Genomic DNA, 27,696 nt, shown 5'->3' with positions numbered 1-27,696 from the left:
CCCAGAGTCCCCAGAACAGCTCAGCAACAGGCCAGGACGGATCCCCTGGCTCCTGGCCGAATGCTTGTCCTCTGCCAATAGCTGCTCGCCCTGCTCAGTCTGCTGTGTCACATCAGGATGTTTGCCTAGAAAAGGCTCTGTCCTCTCTTCTTCCAGCCTGGAGCACAAGTCAGCCCTCACCTCTGGCTTCTCTCCTGGGCCTTTCTCCGTGCCCTGCTGCATCCCCACTCCCCTGGCCCCCCACTTCTCCTGGTGTGATGTTTTTGCCAGGGTCCTCCCTTTCTCACTTACCTTCTGAATAAGTCATACATTATTACAATGAGCATGTATTATTTCTATAACCAAGGGGGGAGAAGTGCCAAAAACTAATTTCAGTACAATCAATTTCAACCTTCAATTTCATAAATGAAGCACTGAAACTTGGAGAGAACATGTCCAAGGTGGTGAGTTACAATGGGAATGGCTGAGTCCAGATCTCCTGGCTCCTGTCCCTGTGGCTTTGCCCCTGGCACCATGCCTCAGCGAGAGTGGTCAAGCTTTCTAGTGCTTCCTTGGGCAGGAGTTTGGGGTCATTGTTTATGCCTCATAAGATGACTGAGTTTCCCTTACAGGATGGTGAGCAGGCAAGGTCTAGGATATATTAATTGAAATAAAGAGACACTTCTGTTTTGTTTTTAATGGAAAAAAACTCTAATCATCCCCTTCCCATGGCAAGACCCTACCCACAGTTTACAAAAATGTTTTATAATTTTTGACTCATACTCATAGCCTTTCAAGTCTAAGTTGCCATGCCCCTTAGTCCAACCCAAAAGTACTTAGGAAAATTAAGGGGATGCGTTACGTGTTCAGTTACACCTGAATTGCTGGGTGAGCATCTTCATCTGGGATGGGTAGGGAGTGACCAAGCCTTAAATCCATACTGTTCTGCTCCCTGGGGCCCAGCAGAGCCCTGCAGGATTCACAAGGTCCTGTCACGGGCCGGTTATTGTGCTTTGACTTATCCAAATCAGTCGATCAACAGGAGTCTTTTTCTTTCCAGAAACTCACAGATTTAAAACCTTTAGATTTGGCTAAGGTATTTTTTTTGCTGAGAGTTGCAACATAAGTCAAGTTCAAGAGAGTGCCCATCCTCATCCCATTCTCCAACACAGAGCTTTTGCACCACTTTCTTCTTCTTTGGCTCCTCTCATTCCCTAAAAAATACATTATTTGGGGAGCATTTGATCACATGGGCCATATTCAAGCCTTGATTGAATATATATACCACCCAAGGACTTTTGAAAAGGACCTTATGATTTTTTAGGCTTTGATGCCTTGAGCACAAGTTTGCTTTTGTTGTTTCAGTTCTATTGACATGAGTGGACTGTGAGTCTGCCTGGAGTTGGGAGGAGCAGGCACAGCTCGGAGGCTTTGCTGCCTTATGGAATAAAAAGGCCCCTGTTGCCTAATGAGTTGAACCATAAAGGCAGAGCCTCCTCTTTCTCTACTAGTAAGTGTTCATGTTTATTTTGGAAGATGATCTAGGTGTTTTCATTGTGAAGGGGCTTGTTGGGTGATGGAGGTGACCTTTTCAAAGATCAAAACCTTCGAGAGGCTCCCACTCTCACAGTGGAGCCTGGGGAGAGGCCATGGATCTGATGTGGAATGCAGGAGCTCCAAATGACAGGCGTGTGTGGCACCCAGCAGGTGTTTAGTCAGGACTTCCTCTCTCCCTCCTCCATGTGGGGGTCTGTCAGGGATGTTTGCTGAGATTCTGTAAGAAGGTCCTTGAAATGTAAGTGCTCTGAGATGGAGGGGGACTTGAGGGACACACAGAGTGTTTGAGAAAGCTGTCCCCTGGGTGAGGTTCAGAAGAGTGGGAAGGAGTGGGGAGAGTGGATCATGGCCCAGGGTTATTGAGGCACCTGATGGAGGGGTGGGAGATTATGTGAGGAGCTGAGAACCAAACTGTCTGTAGTTCTGGAAGGTCTGCGTTGCTGCCCTCAGTGATTGGGGTAATGGGTTCAGGAACTCTGCAACCTGGAAAAGAAATGAGCATATCACTCAGCCAGTTGTATTCAGACCAGTCAGGGCTGCCTGTCAGTAGTGTGAGGGGGTGTCCCCACTGAGGACCCCCCCAACGCCTGCAGTCGGCAGCCCTACCGTTACCTGGTGAACTTCCATCCGGAGTTGCCCTTGAATACAGGCGCCCAGTGCAAATAAAAATGGAATTCACCAGTCCATCTACCCACCCCATGTTCAATAGAGAGAAACAGGCTCAGAGTAGTGAGGTGACTTCTTTTTAGATTATACAGCAAGTCAAAGGCAGAGTCCAGATTAACATAGTTTGTACATCATACAGCTTGTCAAAAAGCCCTGCTCATGCCTGACCCAATTTTCTTTAGACTACCACACCCCATCAGCATGTTCAAAAGTAAAATGACAATAAAGAATAGAATCACTTTGTGTTTCTTTTGCGATGAACTAACCTTGTTAGAGGTACAAAATTATTCTGACAAAATAACTGGCAGTCCTCAAAATGTTTTCAAATAAGAGATGTTAGTTTTATAAAGAATATATTTTATAATTCTATCAAGCATGCAATGCCATGACTCATGAACTATTTATAATTTTGAATACAACAGGATTTAGATGAATTAACAAGATTCAGGCTACAAATAGCTTAAATGCAGATGTCAAAAGAATAAACTGTTCCTTCCCCAACTTTCAATCACATTTAAATCCTCAACTATGTCAAACTCCAATGCCATAATAACTTAAGAGAGAAAAACTAGAAATTGTGTTGGTGAAGTATTTTTCCAGCTTGGCTGGTAAGATTGGAAACAGTTTGTAGTTGAAATCCTGTGCACTTGCAAGCTGCCCATTAAACCCTTCATTGTCACAGATATTTAAAATGTAAAAAACATCACTTGTCTCTGAATCTGGGGCCAGCTCTTTTTACCAAGATGTGAAGTAAAGGATCAAAGTCCCTCAAGATTTAACTGAAACCACTAGAATATAAATCTGAAAAATAATAGTTCTTCTGCTAAAATTTTTCCTATTGCCAATAGCATGTAACTATTATTTTCAACATAGCCTTTCATAACACCAGAGTTTTCTTGGTGTCTAACATGTCCATTGCAGGGACACAAACTCAGAAACCTGGTAGTCATGTAAACAGGTGCATGACTGGAGGGTGGAATGGTGACAACTGTGGCCAACTAGAGAGCATTGGCTCCTGGGTAGGGATGGAGGGCCACCTGCCATGGGAATGCAGGGCCTGTGTTCCTAGCCCTTGTCATTTTCCAGAAGATGCCAGAAATTCGGATTTGCAAGTGATATGTCTTAATTTTTAGACGTTGATGACTGTTCAGGTTTTCTTTCTTTGTTCTTGTAACATTGGGCAGACCACAATTAGTATTTTGTCCTTTAGCCATTGCTAAATTGCTGTTCTGTTATTGCTAAACAGAATAAGGTGCAAGGCTGAATTGCTGAAGATAGTCTTAAGGGCTGTTCATCAATTTCTCTTTTTCTTTCCTCCTTCGTCTACAGCATTTAACATGTATTTGTGGTTTTGTTTTGTTTGTTTGTTAGCATTATTTTTCCCCTAACAGAAGTCCAAAGGGCTGTGATGCTCCCCACCAGCTCATCCTGCCCTTTCTCAAGAATCCGTGAGTTTGTGCAGGCCTACCACTCCCTTTGTCCTTGGGATATGTTTCAACAGAGTTGCAGCATTTCTGAACGTGATTTTTCAATTCACGTTTTTAAAAATCAGAAAAGATACTGCAGAGATGCACATGCATTTGAAGGCAGGAAGCCCAGGCTGGCAGAAGGATCATCAAGGGGGTAGAGGTGCTAGAGCTCCAGCTTCAGAGAGCCAGAGGGTTTTCTAGAACTGTGCTGTCCAACACTCCAGCCCCCAGCTACATAGGACTGTTGAGCCCTTGGAGTGTGACTTGGGTGAACTGAGATGTACTCTAAATTGAAAATACACAGTTTATTTGGAAACTGGGTGGGTAAAAGGGAAAATATCTCATTCTTTATATTGAGAATATGTTGAAATGATAGTGATCTGGATATACTGAATAAATAAAATATTGAAGTTAATTTTACCTTTTTATTTTTGCTTTTTAATCTAGCTACTAGAAAATTTAAAATTACATCTGTGACTCTCATTATATTCCATTGGGTAGTGCTGCCCTAGTACAGAGGTCTGCTAACTTCTTCTGTAAACGTCCAGATAGTAAATATGTAGCCATAGACCATGTGTAAATGAATGCCTATGGCTGTGTCCCAATAAAACTTTACTTACAAAAGCAGGCAGGGACAGATTTGCTGACAAAAGCCAGCGGGAATGTGGGGAGGGGGCACTTTTAATAGGGCTGATGATTCTGTTTGTTGATCTGGGTACTGATTAAGTGGGTGTAGTAACTTTCTGAAAGTCCATCAAGCTATTTATGTATAGTTTGTGTAGTTTTCCATATATATGTTCTACTTCAATAAAAAACTGACTTAAAAAGAACCTGCTCTTGTCAGTCAGTAATGATCCTCTTCCCACTTTAAAAATAAAACCATTTCTTCAGTTCTCCACCAATAGGTAACTGTTTATTTGTCCCAAATAATCTGGTTTTCTCCCAAGTATCTGTAACTCCTGCCTTACTATACATCCATTCTGTATAACAGTCACCACCTGTGGGAGAATTGCACAGGGACCAAAGTCAAGCTCCTGCCCACTTGGGAAGATGCAAGGGAACAGAATTCAGTGGGTGTCAAAAGCTTAAGCTGTGTAAAAGTTGTACATGCTTAAATCACCAGATTTTGTCAATTAAAAAAAAAAAAACTCCGGTTTCCTGTGAGCTCATCCTGTCTGCAGAAAGAATAAATGGTTTTAATATTTTTGTCATTTAAGTATAGACAGTCAGCAAAGTATGACTTTTCCCTCTGGACCTTGATGCTGGCTATCAAGGCAATTTGTGCATGCCTGTTCAGAACTGAGGAGGGAGCCTGGAAAATGGGCTGAGGTCTGGGTGCAGGAATTCATATACAACCAGTCCCTGTAGCTGAGAAAGCATCCATCTACCCCACCCGCTCTTTGCTCCTACTCTGCATTGAACTTGCAGAGAGGGAGCTTCCAGAAGTGGAAACATTTTTAAATCAATCTTAACTTTTCGCCTGTGGATACAGCTGCATTGACACAAAGCCACGTTTGAGGCCTGATGTCTCGGAAGCCTGGCACCACAGAGTGTTTTCCTACTGGGACCCGTAATGGCTGGCCTTTAAGAGTGGTCCTGTGTTCAGTTTTATCAATGTGGTGCTTGAACTAGACTTTCAGCTGACCTCCAAAAGGAAATAGTTTTAAAAGGAAGAATTTTAAGTCTGCCAAGAGTCAGATAATGGCACAGCACAGAAAGAGCAAGAATTTTGTGAGTTTTATATTAAAATACAAGTCTCTTAATGCCTCAGAACACCAGCCTCCAGTAATGTGAAGTTTAATATATGAGGCTAGAAAAGGCAGTTTTAAAGATCAAAATTATCCCTCTTTGTTCTGTGTGATTTATTGGAAAGGAACAAGTTCCTTTCTCCCAAACCTCCTCCTACCTCTATTTTTGGTTTTATTCAAGTGACTGTTCCCATTAAAGTAAATTTCAAAGGACCCTGAAAAGGGCCATATGCTGTGTTCACAAGGGCCTCGCGCCTCAGGCGTTTTTACCCTGGGCACTCTACAAAGATGTACCTGGAGGACAAAGGCCATTAACGTTTGGTTGATCCAGTCTCATCAGTTATTTTGTGACCTGCACATCTCTTCTTTTACCCAAATAGTGATCAAGTGAGAGGACCTTTGAGGATGAGGTGTGGGGGGTGTCATTCACCATCCCAGCAAGGTCAGCTCCTCCCAGTGGAGGCTGTTGTTTGTCCTGAGGGTGATCATTTGTAAGGAGAAACACTGTGTATCCCTTCAGGGTGGCTTTTGACTGGGTGCTGGACAGCAGACATACACCAGCATGAGACATCAAGGGAGATGCCACCTATGGTTAACACAAACCTGTCACTACTCTTGTCATCTTACTTTCTGTTTGTTGCAGTCACTTTGAGAGATGGGATTGTAAAGAACAGCACAGCCTTCTTCTAAAGGAGGTTCAAGGACCCCCGAGTTTGGCAGACATGTCATCTGTACTTCCATCCCCTGACACATCCCCCTGGCGTACTGTATCCAGTTACAAGAACAGGTCCTGGGGCGGTGGGTGCTGGGATTAGAAATGGCTGCTGACAGGGGGTCTGCTTGTGCCTCATACTCATCTCCAGGCCTTCTGGGAACCAGGACCTTGGAGCAGGGGGACAAAGAGGAAGCCTTGAGGCAAGGGAGGTGCGGGCAGGAAAGGGGTCTGGCTGGTATGCAGGCAGGGCCAGGCCGAAGGGGAGCCTGTCCAAGAGGGAGGAAAGATTTGTAGCTTCAAGAGTTATAGATACAGTTGAAGCTTGGGAACAGGTATAAAAGAAGGAGTTTGGGAACTGTTTCCATTACTGGGGAGGCCTTCCCAGGTACCAGAGATCCAGAGGGACAAAGAAGCCTGGGCCCCTGAGTTCTGGGCTGTGTGGTGACTGCACTGGGGCTGGGAGGGTGTGTTAGTGAGCTATAGCCTCAATCATTCTGCCTAAGAAAGCTCCCCCAAACTCAGGGGCATATACCGCATGCGTTTCTTTCTTGCTGTCACATCTGCAGGTTGACTGGAGTTTAGTTCATCTGGGCTACACACAGCTGGGTGTGGCTCTGGGACATCATTGGTTCAGGTCTGCTCCACATGCCTCGCATCCTTCCTGGGCTCTCTGGGATGTGCTCTTATGGCCGTGACAGAGGCACTAGAGCACAAGTCCAGCTGCAGAAGCACTTTTAAAACAATGCTAATATCATTTATTTTGCTGGCTAAAGCAAGTCATACAACTAAACCTGACATCAAGGGGCAGGAAATATGCACTGCCTCTATTGAGGGGACCTGCAAAGTCATGTGACGAAAGGTGTGGATAGAGAGGGGTAGAGAATTGGAGGTAGGTAACATGATCAAGTTGGTGTCTTCCAGCATGTCAAGGTGGTGGCCACTGCTCAGGATGGACTCCCACTAACTAAACTCACACAGCTGATACTTAAGCCAGAATGCCAATGTATTGACTTGCAATGAGAAGCCTAAGTATGTTGTGGACTAGATAACTCCTATCATCCACTCAGTGTATTCTTTTCTTATAGCAAAGCTACCATGGAGCATCAAGTCATAATTCAAATTTTGCTTATGAACATGAAGACAAAGCAAGGGCCATTGGTTAGTGATCTTAAAGGCTTCAATTATCCAGGTCTCATTGCCACAGGCTCCATCTCTACTATAAGAAAATACCTGCCAAGGGAGTTCTTGGGCAGGCCGTCCCCCTTTAGATGGGGACAGTGCCAACTTATTTTATGAACTACGCTTTCATAGCTTCTCTGATCATTCTTGACTTACATTCTTTCTTTAGGTACGAGGTAACTGACTCAACTACAGCTTTAGAGAAAATGAAAGTATTCTTCTGTGACTATAAGCTGATCGTCATATTGAGAGTTAAGGCATTTGCAAGACTCCCCATTTACCCAGTTGCTTTTGCATAGGACATGTTGCTCTATATTCATTAATATCTCTGAAATTGCAATCGTTACAACTGACAACATCTCATAATTCCTGTTGGGCCACATGGTCATGAGGTGGTTGTCATTTGCTGTGTGTGTACAAACTTGCTGGTTATTCTAAAGGACCTGACTAGATGCCACAAAATAAATTTTAAAGGATTAGAAAACATTGCATCATAGTTTAATTGGCAAAGTTTGTCCTACTAGATGGTATTAAAATAATGGTGGTCTTACTGTCAGTGGTGACTCAGATGCTATCAAATTTAGTATTTCTACCCTGGAGCATTCCAGCAAGCGGATATCAGAAGTGAAACTATTACCATGAGTGAAGTAACTCCAGGCCCTGTGGGTGGCAAGTAATGAGGAAACAGGGAAAAAGAACTACTTTTTGTGTGGCTTTTTAAAGCCTTTATGTATACTAGAATATCTTAGCTTCTCTCTGCCTTCATTTTTTAAAAAATTATTTTTATTGAGGTATAATTTTCATATGATAAAAGTAAAATCCTAGATGAACTTTATGCATACACCCCTGTAACCACTGTTCAGATCAAGATACAGAGCATCTCCATCACCCCCCAGGTGATGGCACCACTCTTTGTTGGTACCACTCCCAAACAAGAACAGCTGCTATTCTGATACCTGTCACCATAGATTCGCTTTGCCTAATCTATGGCATAAAATATGTACACTTTGGGGACTGGCTCCTTTTGCTCAATATAATATTTTTGAGATTCATCCCTGTTGTGATACATACCAATAATTTCTTCCCTTTAATTCCTGGGTACTAATCCATTACATGAATATACTACAATTTGTTTATCCATTTTCCTTTTAATAGATATTTGTTTCTAGTTTGAGCTATTACAAATTAAGTTGCCATGCACATTCTTGTATCTATGTCTTTTTTGTGGATACCTGCACTCATTTATCCTGTATGTATATACCTTGAAGTAGAATTCCTTGAAGTAGGCATAGGTATTAGTAGATACTCCAATTTTCCAAAGTGGTTGGACCAAATTTTACTTCCATTAACAGTGTATGAGAATTCCAGTTGCTCCACATCCTTGCCAATGCTTGATGTGGTCAGTCTCTTAAATTTTATCCATTCAGCTGGTTACAAGGGTGTATCTTATTTGGTTTTAATTCAGATTTTCCTGATAAGTAGTAATGTTGAACACCTTTACATAGGCTTTAGATTTGTATATTCTCTTTAGTGAAGGGTCCATTCAAGTCTTTTTTTCCTTTTAAAAACTTCATTTGTCTTATTGGTTTTGAGATTTAAAAATATACATATAGTATGGACATGAGTTCTTTGTTAAATGTATGTATTTAGAATATCTCCTCTCATTCTATGACTCGTTCATTCATTTTTTAGTGATGTGTTTTGTTAAAAGTTTTTCATTTTAATGGAAGTCCATTTTATCCTTTCTTAATTTATAAGCGTTTCTTTTGTTTCTTTCATTGTTCTTGCTTTTTATGTCCAGCTTAAGAAACCTTTGCCTGCCCCTTATTTCCCTGGCCTAATAACTGGTGTCTCTTGCCAATTCATATGCATGCCAAAGTCAATGTATTTTCTTGAGCAGGGAGAATGGAAATCAGGTAAGGCTAAATCTGGGTGAAGCAGAAAGTTCACCAGAGATTAAGTGAGGATGATGAAGTCAGCAGATTTACAGAACAGACTGAAGCAGAAAGGGGCCCAACACAGATTTTTGATCCAAGGACCTGAAAGGAAAAATGTATTCTAGAGGATTTGTGGTTAGGTAACCAGATAATTAACTGTATTGCTGTCTAGCCCACATTGTATCTCAAAGTGTTTTGAGTCTTGTCAGACTCCTTCATAAAGTCAAGCTTGACAGAGTTCACAACATAAGGTTTATTTCCTGGAAACATTAAAAAAAGTCGACAAAGTTTATGTTTTAGGAATATGATGTTAATGAATGCCTAGTGGCCATCATTTTTCTTCTAAGTATTCAAAACCCATCATCTTAATAATCCTTTATTGACCATATTCAGAAAATAAAAACTCTACTTGGAGTAACATTTACCCCTTCCTAGTCCTCTGACTCCTCCCCCATTCTGCATAAGTTTTCCTAAAAAAGATCAAAGTCAATAATTCCATGATCTCATGTGTTTTCCTACAGTCCAGAATAAATGTTTGGGTTTGCTTTTCATAATGAGACTCTGGCAGGTACCAAATGGAACTGCCCAGGCAACAGGGACCAGAGCCAAGTGGGAGCTGGCAAGAAGCACAGGGCATGCAGGGAAAAGGCGGTGCAGTTGAAGCTCTGGAGGACAGAAGCCTGTGTCCCAAAGTGGACTGCGATCAGATCTGAGTTGAGTGGAGTTGGGTTGAGACCCTGCAGCTGAGGAGATGGGCTCTGGAGGTCATGCGGCTGTGGGGCTTTCCTGGGAAGGCAAAACAGCTGTACAGTGAGAACATACCTCCATGCCATGCCATTCCAAGAGCTTTAGCCTCAGAATACTGGGACAACAAGAATGGAGCTGAGTTTCCTAGCAGATAGTCATTGTCAAGAACAAGGTGGAGAGTAGCCACTCAGCATCCACGAGGCCATCTGGATGAGGCTGGGTGAGGGCCTCCACCCTCAGCGTGGATGAGCATGTTGCAGAAGAACGAAAGGACTCTTGGGAGTCAGATGTACCTGCTTCTAATCCTGACTCTACCACTTAGTGATTGTACAACAAGGAAGCTGATATCTCCATCCTAAGATTAATAAGAGGCTCTAACAGAAGAGTGTATATAAAATGCTAAATTTCCCATTTTCCTCCTGTTTCTTTGGTTCCTCCTTCCTGTTGGTCTACCCAACAGATAGCTCTTAGGCCTTGTCTTTCGTGCCCACATTGCAGCACCAGCTTAACTGAGGAATCACGGTATTTTGAAAGAAAACCTTCCCTTCGCTCCTGTGTAGATCCCTCTGTTTCATGACAACAGCTACCGTGTGCTAGGGCTACTGCAAAAAAATACTGCAGACTCGGTGGTTTGAATAACATGCATTCATTTTTCTCCAAGCTCTGGATGCTGGAAGTTCAAGATCAAGGTGCCAGCAGGATTGTGTTCTCCTGAGGCCTCTGTCCTTGGTTTGCAGATGGCCGCCTCTTGCTTCCTCTTCAGTCTTCCTCTGTGTGTGCACCTCCCTGGTCACTCCCTGTTTGTCCTAATCTCCCCTTCTTATAAGAACACTGGTCAGATTGGATTAGGGCTTAACCTAACAGCCTCATTTTAACTCAGTTACCTCTTTAAAGGCCTTACCTCAAATACAGTCACATTCTGAGGTACAGGGGTTAGGGCTATGACATATGAATTTGGGGGACAAAATTCAGTTCATAACAGTTGTACATGCTGATAATGCTCACACTTGAATCTTGAACATATGTCACTCCTTTAATGTACATGCCTCTTCACTAGGTGGCCTACTGACACAAATTCAGTAATTCCAGAATTCAACACATTATCCTTTCCCTAAATCCATCCCTTCCTTGCCAACCTGCACATTTATGTAAGATGAGCACTATCTCATATGAGTCTTACCCATTTGTTGAGTCAGTGTGAACAGGAAAAATTGAGAAGAGCAGTTTATATGCACAAGGAGGGGCCAGCATAAATATGTAGCCTGGTCTGAAGCATGTGGCCTTGGAGTCATCACTTATTTTTGCCACCTACTCCCTGTTGATTTTGGAAACATTGTTTTGCATCTTTATACCTCTTTTCAGGTTGATTAGGATGCCACCCTCTCATGGATGTTGTGAGAATGATATGAGACTGTGTGTGTGGCCCAGCTGTGTACCCTTGGGCCTTACCATCCAGTTCACACCAGCTGACTTTTGGCACCTACCATTTGCATCTCTCTGCCAAAAGAGAGCAGCAGTGACCTTCAACCAACAGTTGATGGAGATTGGTATGTACATACCCCACCACCCTCACCATATCAGTTGGGATCACTCTGACACTTGTGTTTGACGTCATTTGCCAGAGTTTTCTTGTGAGATTAAACTCCAGGTGTTGACAGTGGTAACTGGCTTGAAAAACATCTTTCCCTTCCTTGTCTCATTCCCCATCCCATCTATTAGTATTTTCTGGAATCCTCTCCCCTAGAGATTACTTGCCATGGAATCTTTGTCTCAGGGTCTGCTCCTGGTGTGACCCAAACTAAGACAGGATGCTATAGTTTGAGTGTCTGTGTCTCCCTAAAAATGGTATGTTAAAATCCTAATGCCCAAGTTGATGGTATTAGGAGGTACAGCTTTGGGGAGGTGTTCAGGTCATAATGGTAGAGCCCTCATAAATAGGATTAGTGCCTTATGAAATAGACCCCATGGAGCTCTCCAGCTGCTTCTCTCTGTGAGGACCCAACAAGAGGTCCTGCAGCCAGAAAAAGGCCCCTCACCCAATCATTCTTGACACCGTGATCTAGCACTTCCAGCCTCCAGAGCTGTGAGCAGTACATTTCTATTGGTTATAATAATTGGTTTTTGTTATAGCAGCTCCAGAGGACCAAGACGGAGTATGTCAAAGCTTGTCTCAGTGCCTAGCATCTAGCGAGTGCCCAGAACTGTGGTTATTTCTGCCATTATTAAGTCATTCATCAACAGAAAGCCCATGGTGCCCATGGGTGGGAGAGCAGTCCTGCCGTCTGTGTGCATCTCCACACTGCAGCAGGAAGCCCTGTGTGGGCATAGCAAGGCTGTGAGAGCCCAGTTAATAATGGTCAGTTTAGAACATTGGCTCCCCAAGGAGGGAAAAATTGTTTTTTTCCGGTGACAGTCAGGGACAAAAAATCTTAGTCTTTCTATGTATACATCACAGAAGTACATATGACTTATCAAATATACCGTATATGTATGTAGTATTGAAATTCAGGCAGGGGCAGGGGGGTGGCCATTAGAAGAAATGTCAAAAAAGACTCTTGAGAGGGGAGTGGTAGCAATGATGATGAAACCCCACTGGTTCATAATAAGTGAGGAGAGTTATTGTTGACATCGCCTGGCTTTGGACTTCCTGAGGGGTACCCTTTGGCTTGCAGGGTTCATGCCCTCTCCTCTGGAGTGGGGGTTTAGCAGTTGAATTTTCATAAAGTTGTTTGGTTAAGTTTGCCCAGTGAAGCACCAGGCTTTTTGGCAAAACATGCATCTGTTTGTGGTTCAGATTTTCCTGGCTTCTCTTACAACCAGACTTGGTTATGTTTTGAGAACCACGAGGCTTGGCTCTGATGGACAAGATGACCAGTCTGTCCAGCACAGTGTGCTTTGAATCTTTCCTTCTGATTTCTCCAAAGTATCTCTTCCTCCTGGCTGACAGCACTGAAGTTGACAAGAAGGAAAAAGGACCTAATTCGTTTGTTTCAACCCATATTTCTTTTGTTAAAGTGTGATTGCTAAAGGCTTTCAAAAACAGAGCTCTCTTGAAGACATGTCGTGAGTGAGGCTTACAGGTTTATTTCACTCATTAGGAAGCCATCAGTAGGAAGGCCAGGCTAGTTCAAAGTAGGACACAGGAGAATGATATGTCCATGCAATCAGTTCAAAGCAGGGCTGCTGAAAAATGCTCATAACTTAGATACAAAACTAGTTGCCACTATGCAGGACAAACCATCATCTTTGGAGTTGTTCCCTGGATAAATGTACTTTTCAAATTATATTGGCATGATTATATCTGGATATTCTGGACAATTTTTCTTAAGTTATCATTGAGATTCACCTTAACATTTTCTATACCAGTCAGTCTGGGCTACGAAATTGTAACAAGCTTTAGTTCTTCATTTTCCCTTTTGAGTATCTGAAAGACTAACTAGAAAAATTGAACTAACTTGTCTTTTTTTACATCAAAGGCACCTGGAAGCCAGGTGCATTCAGTGGTTCTCTGTAAATGTTTATGATACCCTCATATGTAGCATTTGCCTATTTCCATGGTGTAAATACTCTGGCCATGGTGAATTTCAGTCTACCAATGTGATGTCATTAAAAGCAGGCTTGGGAAGAGATACATACAATCACTATTGTGAGCCGCTATTTCCCGGTTCCAACAGATCACTGGGAGTATGCTCTGACATACATGTTTATGTTATTGTCATGACATTCAAGTTACTTTCCAAGGATATAGAATCAGGGCCACTAGGTAAAAGTCTCTGAAGAAGCTGAAAGGTCAGCTTATCCATGATTCTACAACTATAATCCCTGGACCCCTAAAATTCCTTGAGGGTCCCCTCATCGGTTACACCAACTTTAATTCAAATTTCTTTTTTAAAGTTATATTTTAAAAAAAGACAGTGAAGGCTGTTATTCAACATAGTACTGGAGGTCCTACCCATGGCAATCAGACAAAACAAAGAAATACAAGGCATCCAGATTGGTAAAGAAGTCAAACTGTCACTATTTGCAGATGACATGATACTGTACATAAAAAACCCTAAGGACTCCACTCCAAAACTACTAGAACTAATATCTGAATTCAACAAAGTTGCAGGATACAAAATTAATACACAGAAATCTGTTGCTTTCCTATACACTAATGATGAACTAAGAGAAAGAGAAATCAGGAAAACAATTCCATTCACAATTGCATCAAAAAGAATAAAATACCTAGGAATAAACCTAATGAAGGAAGTGAAAGACCTATACCCTGAAAATTACAAGACACTCTTAAGAGAAATTAAAGATGACACTAACAAATGGACACTCATCCCATGTTCTTGGCTAGGAAGAATTAATATTGTTAAAATGCCATCCTGCCTAAAGCAATCTACAGATTCAGTGCAATGCCTATCAAAATACCAACAACATTCTTCAACAAACTGGAACAAATAGTTTTAAAATTCATATGGAACCGCAAAAGACCCTGAATAGCCAATGCAATCCTGAGAAGGAAGAATAAAGCAGGGGGGAATCTCGCTTCCCAACTTCAAGCTGTACTACAAAGCCACAGTAATCAAGACAATTTGGTACTGGCACAAGAACAGACCCACAGACCAATGGAACAGAACAGAGAGTCCAGATATTAACCCAAACATATATGGTCAATTAATATATGATAAAGGAGCCATGGACATACAATGGGGAAATGACAGCCTCTTCAATAGCTGCTGTTGGCAAAACTGGACAGCTACATGTAAGAGAATGAAACTGGATCACTGTCTAACCCCATACACAAAAGTAAATTCAAAATGTATCAAAGACCTGAATGTAAGTCATGAAACCATAAAACTCTTAGAAAAAAACATAGGCAAAAATCTCTTGGACATAAACATGAGCATATCTTTCTGGACAAGGGAAACAAAAGCAAAAATGAACTGGGACTACATCAAATTGAAAAGCTTCTGTACAGCAAAGGACACCACCAATAGAACAAAAAAGCATCCTACAGTATGGGAGAATATATTCATAAATGACAGATCCAATAGAGGGTTGACATCCAAAATATATAAAGAGCTCAAGCACCTCAACAAACAAAAAGCAAATAATCCAATTAAGAAATGGGCAGAGGAGCTGAAAAAACAGTTCTCCAAAGAATAAATTCAGATGGCCAACAGACACATGAAAAGATGCTCCACATCACTAGTCATCAGAAAAATGCAAATTAAAACCACAATGAGATATATCACCTCACACCAGTAAGGATAGCCACCATCCAAAAGACAAACAACAACAAATGTTGGCGAGGATGTGGACAAAGGGGAACCCTCCTACACTGCTGGTGGGAATATAAATTAGTTCAACCATTGTGGAAAGCAGTATGGAGGTTCCTCAAAAAACTGAGAATAGAAATACCATTTGACCCAGGAATTCCACTTCTAGGAATTTACCATAAGAATGCAGCAGCCCAGTTTGAAAAAGACGTATGCACCCCTATGTTTATTGCAGCACTATTTACAGTAGTCAAGAAATAGAAGCAACCTGAGTGTCCATCAGAAGAAGAATGGATAAAGAAGATGTGGTACATATGCACAATGGAATATTATTCAGCCATAAGAAGAAAACAAATCCTACCATTTGCAACAACATGGATGGAGCTAGAGGGTATTATGCTCAGTGAAATAAACCAGGCAGAGAAAGACAAGTATCAAATGATTTCACTCATCTATGGAGTATAAGAACAAAGAAAAACTGAAGGAGCAAAACAGCAGCAGACTCACAGAAGCCAAGAATGGACTAACAGTTACCAAAGAGAAAGGGACTGGGGAGGATGGGTGGGAAGGGAGGGATAAGGGGGAGAAAAAGAAAGGGGGCATTACGATTAGCATGCATAATGTGTGTGGGGGCACGGGGAAGGCTGTACATCACAGAGAGGACAGGTAGTGATTCTACAGCATCTTAACTACACTGATGGACAGTGACTACAGTGGGGTATGTGGGGGGGATTTGGTGATGGGGGGAGTCTAGTAAACATAATGTTCCTCATGTAATTGTAGATTGATACCAAATTTAAAAAAATACAGTGAAGGTACACACATGCCCATATATGTAGCAAACATATAAAGAAATATAAGGAGCTGATGAATGCCAAGTTTCAAATTCTTGTAACTTGTGAGAAGGCAAAGAGGGATTGATGAGGAGGAATTCACAGGGGTAGTGAGCACAGAGGTGTGTAATACTGTCCTTAAGCTTTTTTGCATCTTACATACTGCATAACAGCAAGACACACACGCACAAATGCCTTTTATATCAAATTACAAACCTCTCAGAAACACTAACAGGACATGGTGCTGCCAGCCTAGCTTATTTTGCGCAAGTGTAGTAAAGCTTTCTCCTGCCCTCTCTGTTTCAACATTTCCCAGTGCAGCATGATGAGCTGTTCAAAAACATTGAACTGTCACTGAGAATCGTATTTTACTTTATTTTTTATAATGAGGCAGTGGAATGTACTTTTCAATTTTAAGACAATTTCAAACTTAATAAACATGGTGTGTATAGTACAAAGAATACTAGTATGTTATTTATTTACCCAGACTAATAGATTTTTGACATATTACCACATTTGTTTAAGCATTCCTTCTCTCCTACACACACACACCTTTTCTAAATGCCTTGAGAGTAAGTTGCATGCATCATGTCTCTGAACTACTTAATACTCCCATGTTTGCTGCTTCTTAATGTCACCACAATACATTTGTCAAATTCAGGAAATTAAACATTGCTGCAATACTTCAAGCTACAGGTCCTATTACAGTATCATCAAATATCCCAATAATGCCATTTATAGCGATTTAAAAATTTTTTTCAAATTCAGGACTCAGTACAGGATGACACACTGCGTTGAGTTGTCATTTCTCTTTAGACCCATTCAATCTGAAATGAATCCTTGGCCTTTCTCTGTCTTTGAAAATGTCTTTGTCTTAACATTTTTGAAGAGCTCAAGCCAGTTGTGTTTGTAGAGTGACTGTCAGTTTGGTGTGTCTGATGCTCCTCACGAGTGAATTCAGGTCACATGCTCTTGGCGGGAAGGCCACAGAAATGATGCTACACCCTCCTTAGTACCTGGTATCAGGAGACATATGTGGCGGGTAAGTCTGGTGGCTGGTTAAGGTAGTGGCCTCAGGTTTCTCTGCAGTGGAAGATTTTTGAGAGCCATGATTTGACTAAAAAAGAGGGATGAGTCAAAGGAGGGTTAGTTATTTATACCTTTCTCGATGATGGCTTCAGTCGATCTGAAAATGTCATGCAGCTGGATAAGCTAGCTGCTCTCTAAGCTGGGAGGCATGTCTGTGGCCCAGGAAAGAGCAGCCGCAGCAGCCTGCTGTGTGGTAGGGGCTGCAGAAGCCGTCAGTGTCTGCATGTCTGCCGTGGGCACCCTGATACCTGAAGCTCTGAGTGAGTTCTCTGACAGGAGCCAGCCCCAGGTGGTGTCTGTAGGAGTGTGGTTGTTCCCTGTTCGGTGATGTAATATTTGTGCAGTGTGGCTTTTCTGAGGTTTCCCCACTTTTCTATATAAAATGTAGACAGTGTTTCCTCTGTGCCAGGGCTGCTGACGTGCCAGGCCACAAATCGGGCATTGCCTGACCTAGGCTGGGACAGCGGCCTCTCACAGGAAAACAGGAAATTAGAATATATGCACTTTTCACGTATTGGCTAAATTATGAGTTTCTCAGTGGTTCCATGTGGCTTGAATAGGATAATTTTCCTTCATGGAGTAAAATACCCAAATTAATTAAGATGTATTTTATTGAGTAACATTTTTTCGTGAATTATTTAGTGTCTGGCACTGTTATAAGTGCAATCCCAGATTCACTCATGAATTCGTTCTGCAGGTTTTCACTGGACCAGGAAGCCTGGTATGGGCAGGACAGATGTTACTCCTTTGTCCACGTTTTATAGACATGCTGGGCACCCTAAATGTTAGGCAACCTGTGGGGCCCTGCCTTGCAGAAGCACTGGCCTGGGGGTAATAGAGATAGAGGATTAGAATGTCTTGGGTGGGGCCACGCACACAGGGGAGGGAAGGTCTAATAGTAGGGTTGGGGAATGTTGGAACAGAGGAGGTGGTTCATGGCCTGAGTCTTGAGAGGTAGGAATGTGTTCACCAGGTGGCATTTTAAACAGAGACTGGCAGAGATACAGCAGCGTGGCAAGTGAAGGTGGGCTTATGGCGAGGCTCAGAAATGGGCATATGGGCTTGAGTCACACAGGGGAAAGTCATGTAGCATACTTACATTGACGAGTTTGGATTGATAATTAGGTGTCAGGGGCATCTTGATTACATTTTTTGTTTTAGAGCAAGCAAGTTTTCTCAGACTTGAGGGAAAGGTTCTGGGAAAGAAAGCTCTCGCTCACCCTCTGGGGGAGCAGACTTGCATCTAAAGATGTAAATTTGAGGGGGTGAAGCCTGAAGCCACCACAGCCATCGCACCACTGGCCACGCTGCAGATGGGCAGCACTGACCCCAGGAAGGCAGAGCCAGGAGACAGGAGACAGCCCGGGACTAGGGCGTAGTTGAAGTCATGGAGCCACATCCATGCCTCATGAAGCCCACCACTGGACTTTGGTATGTCCCTTAGTCATTTTTGCTGCTTAGTTATTTTTTAAGTTTTTATTTTGAAATAATTTCAAACTTCCAGGAAAGTTGTGAGAGAGTTCAGACCACTCCCGTTGGCCATTTCTGCAGATTGGTACCTTTTGCTGCATTTGCTATCTCCTTCTCTGAACCAGCTGAGAGCAGGTTGTGGACATCACACCCTTTACCACTTACTGTTTCTGTATGCAGTTCTTAAGAACAGGATGTCCTCCACATTCCCACAGCCCTATCATCCAAGATGAACCTAATCATTGATATGGTATTTTTATCTAAACATCAGATACTTCTTCTTGAATTTTCCAGATAATGGCCTTTATACCATGTTTCTTTCACCAGCCGAGGATCATACGTTTTCTGGGGATGCTGGTCTTTTAAATCTCTATAAGCTGGAATGAGTCTTCAGTTTTCTTTGTCTTTCATGACATTGGTAATTTTCAGAATCCAGGCCAGTTCTTCTGTTAGATGTTCTCAATTGGGGTGTAAGTGATGGTTCCCTGTGATTAGATTCAGGTTCCAGGCTGGGACTATCCTGTACTTGATGTATTCTTCTCGGGTCATGATGTCAGGAAGAATACAGCATCTCTCTACACTCACTGGGGATATTAATTTTGATCACCTGGTCAAAGTGTCTCATTTCTTCACCAGATGGATACTATCATTCCTCCTGCAACTAATGAGCAATCTGTAAGGAGACATTACTGTTTATTTTTAAGCCAATTTGAATTCGGTTTTCTGTTATTTACAACATAAAAGCTCTTTACTGATTCAAGAACTCATTTATAGTGTGGAATTAATTGCTGATTACCATGGAGAAATAAGCTAGGGATTATAGCTAGAAAAATGCCAAGATTGTCTTAAAAGATTAATTGCGGTCAGATGGCAGCAGAGCTAGACTAAAGTCCATGGGTCTGGTGAAAGGATTAATCATTTGGTGATACTTCTTAGTGTCTGAATTTATGTTGCAAGGGCTGGAGGGAAAAAGAAAGATTTTCTATAAATAGAAATTACATCCCTGTTCAAAGTACACTTACTAATTGCACTGAATATAGCATAACATTTTAACTTGCTTGCAAATTTGCAACAATTTGCAAATAAATCTTCCATTCCAATTTCTTCATTACTCTTAGTGGGATAGTGTTAGTTATACTCATAAAGGATAGTGATTATTTAAAGGGACATATAAGTTATATTCAAAATATGTTTATTTATTTCTTCTGGATTTTATATTGGCAAAAATGTTTTCATTAATGGTTAATTCAGTACCAGTTGAGCATGATACCCAAGAGAAGTAGTGAGCCAGACACTGAGAGAAGAATTTGATGTAACTCCAAGGGGGAAAATCCTAGGGCAAAATACCTTTGAAACTGATATCAGTCGAAGGGAGAAATAAAGTGGTAGAAACCTGTTTGTTTCTTACAAGCAGTCATCCCACATTTCTCTTGAACTGGCTACAGAAGAAGAGCTCCCGCCCAATCTCCCTGTCCAGATACGCTCTCCCTCGCCCTTGTAATTACCTATTGATATGGAGATGGACTACTTCTCTCTCCACCCTTTGGAAACCCCTGTTAATATGGAGATGCACTAAAGCCAGGTGAGAGATTCTGGAAATAATGCAATTCTACCCACAGGCCTCCAGAAATCTTGCCTTATAATCTACTCATTTCCCATCTTCTGCAATAGCCCCTAGGCGAGAAGACTGGAGCATTGTAACCAGACTAATAACATACAATAGCAACAGCAATAAAATCATGATAATCCTCAAGCCAGAGGATTGAGCCACATTCAAAGTCTTATGCAGTCCATAGCTCACCCATTCCACAAGCAGGCAGTAGCTGAACTGGTTGGGAGTTCAGAGTAATCATCATGCGGCAGCTGCAGATGGGGCAGCAGGCCCAGGCCACAAGGACTGTAGAAGAAAATAACCTTAAGGTGATAAGATACATGTTTTACTGACACCAGCATAGGCAAATCTTCTCTATCAGGTAGGATGCATGCAAGAGAGTGGTCCTGTGATAGGACAGTGGCAGGAATGGGATCTCGTCCTGGTCTAGTATACCAGACTTTCACCCCCTCCCTGTGAGAGTTACAGATGGGTCAATATATAGGGCTACAGGAGGTACATGCACTGGCCATAAAGATAAAACAAAACTTCCCCATGAGATGCCCTTGCCTCCCAGATGTTTTGGGTACACTACCCTGACCTTTGGGGGTCACTTGCTGTTACTCTAGGAATACACAGGAGGCCAGCTTCTAGGCCTTTCCCCCAGGGACTAGCCATCATTGGTCCATGTGTCGAAATGTCGAGAGCCAGGTCCACTCAACAGTCTCCAGGGTTTAATGAAGTAGGGGCGGACAGCAGGATGTTGCTCTGCTGGCCATATCCTGGCTTCAATAATTCCTCTTTGATTTGCACATACAGTTGTATAGGAGAGGCAGCAGTGTGTGTTAGTATGTCTACAGGGCTCAGGCTGCTTTCTGGGGCTTCTCATTCAAACTGTCTGTGATAGCACTGTCTTTAAATGAATCAACTAGCCCCGTAGGCTACTGGTGTCTGACTTCAGCCCAGATTTCAGCAAACTACTGTACCTCTCTATCATGCCTGCCCTGGTAGGGTTATATGGTACAGGAAACTTCCATTTTATTCCTAATTGCTGCACCCATTCTTGTAACGTATGTCCAGTAAAGTGGGTGCCTTGATTGCTGTCAATCACCTGCAGCCAGCCATAGGCTGCAAAGAGACACTCTAGGCCCCTTTTGGTTGTTTGCTGATGAGCAGGATATGCAGGAAAAACAACTGAGAGTCCAGTAGCTGTGTTCACACAACTCATGGCATACGATATCCCTCTGAAATGGGCAGAGGCCAATATAGTTTATCTCTCACCTGGCGAGGTGTATCGGCCCCTTTACTATTATCCCATGTTGCTGCGGGACTCAGTGTAAGTCCCTCTTAGAGCACACAAGGCACTTCTTCCAGGCTCTGCTGACTTCTTCAAAGGTCAACAGCAAACCCCACAAATAGGCTAAAGCCCACATTGTCTTTTGCTCTGTGGGCAACAAACACTGATGTAACCATTGGGTTACATTAGGGGCAGGCTTTCCTTCTAGCCAGCGCACCTGGGCCAGTGTGTCTGCTTCATCATTCCCTGGGGATGCCAATGGCAAAGGGCCAGTCATATGATATATGGTAACTGTCCTAGTATGACCAGAGGCCCATACGTCTTGCCACAACTCTTGTCCCCAAAGGGGCCAGTGACCAACCATCCAGCTGGCATGGTACCATGTTAGTAGCCCCAGGGTCAGTGCAGACAACTATAGGGGAGGGCTCCTGGGTGATCACAAGCCATACCTGCTGCAACTCAGCCCATTCGCTGCTCTTCCCCTTTCCATCCTCCATCCATATTGTCTCAGTCTTAGGATGGAAAGCCACAGCCCTCCACTTTGTAGGCTGCCCACAACTGGAGCCATATGCATACCAATTATCTTCAGATATAGGGCCTACTCCCACCTGATAAGGACTCTCGGCTACCAAAGGCTCAAAAGCAAGTTCTTCCTGCTTTCCACTGGTATACGTCACTGGACCCAATAAGCATTGTAGCTCTCTACTTAAGAGGCTAGTAGAGGGTGCTACATGCTGTAAAATTGTGCCTCATTTGGCCAGTCTGTGTTACACCACTCCATGGCTTTTGGGTCCAGTCTTGCACCTACCCTGCAATGGGATAGGTGGTTATTACCTTAGTCGGAGCTGTTCCAGTGATCGGCTCTGTAGCCAGCAAGGCGTGGTACACAGCAGCCAGTTGCTTCTCTATCAAGGTGTGCCGGACCTCTGCTCCTTTCCATAGCTGTGACCAGAATCCAATAGGCTGGTGTGTCCATTCAAGCCACTGCCAAAGACCCCATCCATAACCATCTTCAGTTACATGAATATCTAGCTCACAGGACCTTGATGAGTCCATTATACTCAAGACCTGTACGGCCTTGACTGCTTGCTTAGTAACAGTAAAAGCAGCTGCACATGTCTCATTCCATTTATACCAACTGGTATAAGGGCTTCAGAATTTGTGCGAAATGCGGGATAAACTCTCTCCAGGAGCCCAAAAGACCCCAAAACTCTTGTAATACTGCCAGAGTGGTAGGGGTAGGGAAAGCCTGGACCTTGTCTATGACTGCTTCTGGGATACCTGTAGTTTTACTCGACCAGACAACCCCCAAGAACTTTAGAGATAAACTAGTTCCCTGAACCTTGGTGCTGTTCACAGCCCATCCTTTCTCCTGTAGATGTTGCAGCAGTCTAGGAACTGCCCCCTCTAAATTTGCAAGAGAATCAGATGTGAGCATGATATAATCAATGTAGTGATACAGCCACACTTGTTAGCAGTTTCTTCCATGTGGCCAAGTCCTGGGCTACAGGTTCGTGACAAATGGTGGGACTGTGGAGGTAACTGTGGAGGTATCCCTGTGGAAGGACAGTCAATGTCCACTTCCGCCCTTCCCACATGAAGGCAAACTGTTCCTGACTTTCCTGTGCTATATCAATAGAGAAGAAAGCATTAGCAAGGTTCACAACATAATGGTACGTCCCCAGTTCATGGCTGACGGTGTCCAGAATGTTTGCTATAGAGGGGACAGCAGCATTCAAAGGGGGTGTGACTTTATTCAATTACCTGTAATCCACAGTCATACACCAGGAGTCATCTGGCCTTTTCACTGGCCATACTGGGGAATTAAAAGGACTATGAGTGGGCTTTATGATGCCCGCCTTCTCCAACTCCTGTAGAGTTTCTCAAATTTCCTTGTGCCCCCCAGGCAATTTATACTGCTTAGTATTTGTCACTCGCTGAAGTACAGGCAGAGCTACAGGTAGGTACTTAGCATGTTCTTTCTTTCTTTAGGGCATCCCATAGGTCAAAGCCCAGTTCCTCCAAGTGATACTGAAATGTGTCTCTTCCCTGCCAAAGTCTCTCTCTCTCCTCGATAACCATTTCCACTATCTCAAGGAGAAGACATCCTACAATCCCGTTTGCGTCCCGGCCACTCAGATCCTCTAAGCAGTCTTCTATCTCACAGACGGCTAATTCCACAGCTTCGGGTGTCTCCACCCTTCCCCAATTCTGGGGAAGGCCTCACCCCTCTAGGAGGTGCCTAACCCTAGACCAGTTCCCCACTAGGGGCTCTCCAGTTGGAAGCCCCACAGATAGGGGGCTCCCGAGTGGAACTGCACCCTTTACTGCTGCAGCCACTGGGGCCTCCCCACCACCACAGGATGGGTTCTAGGCATCTCCCCACCATCTCTACAGGCAGCCTGCCCAAGGGTTGCACCCATGTGGACAGATTTTGGATTCAGAGGTCCTGCCCACTACTGTCAGATGTAAGTCCAGGGGAAAATCCCTGGGCAAAATACCTTTGAAACTGAAATCAGTCAAAGGGAGAAATAAAGTTGGAGAAGCTCATTCATTGCTACAAGCAGTCATCCACTTCTGCTCTCCCGTGTCTCTCATGACCAGGCTGCTGAAAAAGGGACCCTACTCAACCTTTCCAGTCCAGATTTGCCCTGGCTCACCCATGTAATTACCTATTGATATGGAGATGGCCTACTTCTCTCCATCCCTTGGAAACCTATTGATGTGGAGATACACTAAGACCAGGAGAGAGATTGTGGAAATATTGCAATTTTACCCACATCAAGCCAGCCCTCACTGGGGAGACTGGAGCCTAATCTCATGGATTCCCCTGGGAGACTGTGTAGAGTGTGTGCCTCAGAACTATCCCACCTAGGAGATAGAAAGCTGGGTCAAGAGAGCCAAGTCACTGTTGCTCACAAGTTGCAGTGCGCTATGCACTGTGTGGCATCAAGGTCTTACCTGCTTGGGGCTGCCAAGTTGGGCCACTTTGAACCCTCTGGGCTCGGTTTGGCAGTGTGGCTGGGAGTGACAACATGCAAATGTCACTTGTGCAGATGCTGAGCACAAAGGTGGGAAAAGTGGGTGCAGCCAGGAATGGTCTCCATCTCCACTTTTGTGGGCTCTCTAAGGTCTGTTCTAGGGGGACAGAGCTGATCTATGCACACATCCCTGCTGAGGTTGGAAAATTGCCTTGGAAATAGATCAGAAAGGAGCCCTGAATACCCAAATAGGGAATGTGGATATTACATTCTACACAATAGGTTGTGAGCTGGAAGCAGAATGCTGGGGAAAGATGGTCCCCATGGTGTGGGCCTGCAGACACAGACTAAAGGAATGCACAGACACCGGGGAGCTGCAGAAGCCATTAAGGTTGCCGCAGCCTGAGGCCGGAGTGGATGTGGAAGGCAAAGGAAGATGACAGCTGTCTCAACAAGAAGACTGTGCAGAACTACAGAGTGATTGATGCGCCGAGTGGAGTGAGGTTTCAAGCCTGGTGTTGTCATTAACGGAGAGGGGACTTCAGAGGAACGGAATGTTAAGTGAAAAGTCAGCATTCGAAGGTATATTTTAGAGAAAGAAACCAAAAATGAGTGCATCTTTCTGTCCTTCTTTTGTAGACAGGTAATCTGATTTCAGAAAAGGAGGTATGAAAGGAGGAAGAGGATTCTGTATGCACAGGTTTTGTTTTGCTTTTTTCTTTTTCTTAACAGGAACCAGACAAAATAAATAGCTGCCATCCACAAATAATGCACCCGTCAGCCAACTGAATGATTTGACTCTGCTACTTTTGTAAACCTTGAGGGAACAATAAAGGGAAAGAAAATAATCAAAACAGAAAGCAGGAAGGAAAAGGAAACACTCAAGCCCCAACTGAAAACAGGCGAAGGCTTGGTTAAAATAGAAGCTTCCTGGCTGCCATGTTTGTAGACAGAGGTGCCATAAAACGTATAATGCCGTAACGTGCAGGTAAAATGGGGAAAAAGCTCTTTGTAAATCAAAATATGGTACACTGGCTGGGTCACTGCCCCCGCAGTATGGGACATGAGCTCTGTTATATCTAGACCCCCCAATTTGAGTCTGCCAGTGGGGATGGAGAAGGATGGTTGGGGCCAGCCTTGAAGCAGATGTAAACTACCTTTCCTGGCTGTAACAAAAACACTTTCAGCCTCTGGAGAAGAGCAAGAGAATGATAAAGGCATGAACCCCTAATCTTCCCCATTGCTGAAGACCTATTACAGCCACTCAAAGAGAAGGAGGCCTTGTTTTACCCAGATAATCAGCTGTGGCGTGACTATTAGGCATGTTCTAGTTTTTATTATTTGCAGTAACTTGAGGTCAACAAGCCAACTGTAGAGGGTCATAAGATATCCCCAGCACCAGAGGGCACGTGGGGGCTTGATCTCAGATGCAGGGCTGAGGTATTTTTCATTGTCGACGGGTGTGTGTTGTCCTCCAAGACGAGGATGCTGGGTGGGGAAAGGCGGCTGGGTTAAGATAAGGACAGTATTCACCCTCACATACCTCCATGGAAAGGGACTGACCCTGCTGCCTGCCTACCCTTGGGCCACGCTAACAGTGCTGCCCTATCTGGGCCCCTGGAAAGAGCCCAGTTCAGACACCTGCACAGGAATATAGGAGGGGATAGACCACTGAGAAGGAAATGCTGTGTTTCAAAGAGATGCTACAGAGCCCAGCAGAAACTATTGGTAGTTGCAGCATGTACAAAACTGAGGAATGTGACACTGGGTTCATGTGGTGCCCCAGCCTTAGGTACTCATCTCTCCCAGTGAAGTGCATGAGTGCCACTGGTCAGCCAAGAGAGCCTTTTAAACATACCTGAACCAAGGCACAAGTTGGGGCACAAAACTGCAGTTTTGTTGATGGTAGCTGACACCACTGAGTCTTTCTGACCTATATGGGTTTCCATGACACTTAGAGATACAAAGCATTAAGTTATTTTGGAGAGCAACTGTTTCTTTTTGCATCTCCCTTGATAATTTATAGATTCTGTCTGCAGGATGGTATTAATGTTAACTGGGCATTGCCAACTATGAGGGTATCATGGACTTTGTTATTTTGGCATTAGGTGGTTTGCTGATGGCCACCCCACAAGGAATCTTCGGCCTTAGGAGGGTTTTCTTTAGAGTAGGCTCAACTATTCTCTAACCCACTTCTTAAGAGCAAGGATGGGAACTTTAAGGCTCTAATCCCTGCAGCATATGGGTGCAAGTACATGCACAAATGCAGAGAAGTCCATTTGCTCAGCCAGCAATGTTCACTGGGACTTTTACATCTGGTCTAGTGGATTTTGTTTTGTTCGTTTTTTTGGTCTCTGTGGAGAGTGTGATGTCTTGGACACACACCTGGAGACCTCTCTAGAATTCTGATTTGTGCAAAAATGAAAGATTTGAGAAATGTGATTGGCTAGGGACGTGTATAGAACAAAGCGGGTCTATATGTTAGGGAGAGAGGAAAAGTCTCCAGATCACAGACTCTGTAGGAGAAATCCAGCCATAGAAAGAACACGCAGACTCCCTACACTAAAGTCTTTGTGTTTCAAAGTGGTGCAAAGAATGTTTTTTCCAGAATGTTAATGTGGGTCAACCGCATGGTATGTATGTTCCTGGCATTTGAGCCTATCTTGTCAGAAGCTGTGGCTCTTGGTATCATCGTATGCTTTTGATGAAACCATTCTTTACAAACCCTTCATTTCAGCCTCTATGACTTCTCTATGAAATCTCATGCACTTACTTGCCCAACAGATATTTATTAAGCTCATACATGCCAGGCACTGTGTAAGATACTGGAAATTCTACTCTGAGTAAGGCAGAGAGGATCCTCAACGTCTGATCGGCTGAAGGAAGATCTTTAACTCTCCTCTTCAACCTCTGAAGAAATGAAGCCAGTAAGTCTAAAATAACAGACTGAACATAGGGCTTCCTTCAAGTTTTCCTGATGGCAACACTTAGCTTGGTTAAGATGATAGCCAGAAATATTTCATGTCTTACTAGGGACAAATAATGTGGTTTCATGGGTAAAGCGCTGGCTTCAGTCTAGAGATCTAGTTTCTTGCTCTTATGTTACTTCAATGTATGAAGAACCAAATGAAAGCAACCTCGTCAGAGACTTTGTGGCTTAGAATGGGT

The 27,696-nt window shown here is 43.4% G+C and overlaps 1 protein-coding gene across 8 annotated transcripts in view; it reads left to right on the top strand.

The window, feature by feature from the left end:
• The window catches only part of RIN2 (Ras and Rab interactor 2), a 243,892-nt gene that overhangs the window by 102,910 nt on the left and 113,286 nt on the right, over positions 1 to 27,696 (top strand). For 2 of the 8 annotated variants that reach the window (XM_057502687.1, XM_057502686.1), the window contains exon 3: positions 11,360 to 11,544. The exons of the other annotated variants lie outside the window; for them this stretch is intronic. The gene's annotated coding sequence lies outside the window, so the exon portion shown is untranslated. The remainder of the gene's footprint in view (positions 1 to 11,359; positions 11,545 to 27,696) is intronic. 8 annotated transcript variants of the gene reach the window in all.

The sequence above is a fragment of the Manis pentadactyla genome, chromosome 5, assembly GCF_030020395.1.
Source record: "Manis pentadactyla isolate mManPen7 chromosome 5, mManPen7.hap1, whole genome shotgun sequence".
NCBI lineage: Eukaryota > Metazoa > Chordata > Mammalia > Pholidota > Manidae > Manis > Manis pentadactyla.
This window is presented reverse-complemented; position numbering and strand designations above follow the sequence as displayed.